This window comes from Buceros rhinoceros, unplaced genomic scaffold, assembly GCF_000710305.1.
Source record: "Buceros rhinoceros silvestris isolate BGI_N320 unplaced genomic scaffold, ASM71030v1 scaffold13382, whole genome shotgun sequence".
In the NCBI taxonomy this organism is placed as follows: domain Eukaryota; kingdom Metazoa; phylum Chordata; class Aves; order Bucerotiformes; family Bucerotidae; genus Buceros; species Buceros rhinoceros.
In genome coordinates this window covers 1,603-3,476 of record NW_010399555.1, presented here as the reverse complement: position 1 = coordinate 3,476, position 1,874 = coordinate 1,603, and positions in this window count along the sequence as shown.

Below are 1,874 nucleotides of genomic sequence, written 5' to 3'. Positions count from 1 at the left end.
GCTGCGACTTTGCCGGTGGCTGCCCTCGGCATGGCTGTGTTTACACCACGAGCACCCTTTAGAGAGCATACACAGCTCCCACGTGTCACGAAGCTCAGGGTCACAGGTTCCCCAGCCCTAACATCTCATTGTGGGTTTTGCTTCTGGGAGACTGTATTATTTCAGCATCCTTCCGGGGTGGTTGTAGCTTCCCGCTTGGCTCAGTCCCGGCACTCTCTGCTGTACAGGAGCAGTCACTTGATTGTCATGCTGGCAGGGGGGTCTTGCCGCCCCTGGCGATGTTTTCAGTCAAGGAAATCACATTTGCAAATAGTTTACTGTCTGAAGCTTTTTGATTTATCTTTTCCCAAGGCAAGGAACCAAGTGGCTGTAATTGTTTTGAGATCTGGAGCTTGATAGTTTCAGAGCAGTAAATTTTGCTGAGGTCTAATGAACAGGACTGCGAAGTCACTCTGGTTCGTGTGTGGAGATGAGGGAGTTCACCTCAATCCATAGGAGCGAAGCTGCTGTAGTACCAGCGTGATTCAGACGTGCAGTCAGTGCAGAATGAGGCCTCCCTACCGCAGGAGGCTGCATGGGTGCAAATACTCCTGTTGGGGAGGACCCTCGTTTCCAGCAGCCAGTGGATTCTCTGTAATCTAAATTCAAGTTTATCAGTGTGGAATTGTTCAGGCAGTAATTCTGTGGCACCGGGGTCTGTATGACCAGCGCAGATGCTTCTCCTCTACTTGGCCCACGCCCTGTTGGGTTTGCTCTTTGCATTTCAGGCAGTTTGGACTCTAACACTGCTCTGGCTTGGGACCAAACAATTTGATTAGTGATACACCATCATGATGCTGTTGAGTTGCAGATGCTGCAGGAAGTGTGTTTTAACGGAGAAATGTAGATTGGACTCGCTGACTTGCAGAGCACTTTATCTCTAGACTTAAAGCCTGTACTCTGAGTCCAAAGGGATTTTCACCTAACGAGTTGAGAGAGAAGGCAGGGGTGTTGTCTTGAGTTTTCCAGGGTTTTATTTTTCCCTGGTCCGTTACAGGAAGGAGATCCTAGAACACTCAATCCATGCAAAGGGCAGACACTTAAGTTGCTGCCCACTTCCCTAACTAAATTACCAGTAAAAGAGCTGAAACGGAATGGAGTAGCAATGGCCATAACTCCTTTTATTGAAGTAGAAGCTGCATTTGCGGAGCGCCAGAGCCAGACCTGGCATCAGCAAGCTCGCCCTTTACACCAGAGGCCAGCAGTGTGTGCTGGGATAGGGAGTCTCGGGGTTGCGGTAGCCTCGAGGGCAGGGGAAGAAGGTGCTCCTCCAAACCAGCCGAGAGCCTCTGACAGCAGCGCGTCTCAGAGGACCCCATCCATGCTGTGTGACTGTCATGTGCTTGGTACAGGAGCTCACTGTTGTCCGTGCTTCTCCACTCTCATTCCAGAGCCAGTGCGCTCACTGGCAATAAACCTCTGCACTTCCAAACTTCAGAAGGAAGGAGAACTGGCTGCTGAGCGGAGTGCTTGACTGGTGACCATCCCCCCGGGCAGAAGGGCCAGTGCGAGGCCTGATGTAAACCCCAAGTCTCCTTTGCGGAGCTGCACTCTGGTAGCTTGTGCCTCAAGTTTTATTCTCTTGCTGGCTCGGGCGAGGTGGAGAAGCACGTGTGATTGTGACTGCGATTGCTGTGCTAACCACGGTGTGTGTTCTCTTGTTTTTGTTTCCTGCTTTTTCACAGCAGAAGGGGCCCCGCCTCACCTACTCGACCTACCATAATCCGACCGGCTGAACCGTCCCTCTTAGATTTATAACTCGAGGCTGTAGACAGCTGGCGACGAATGCCGTGCTGGCGGCTTCCCCCTTCCCCCCCCCCCTCCCCCACCCACAC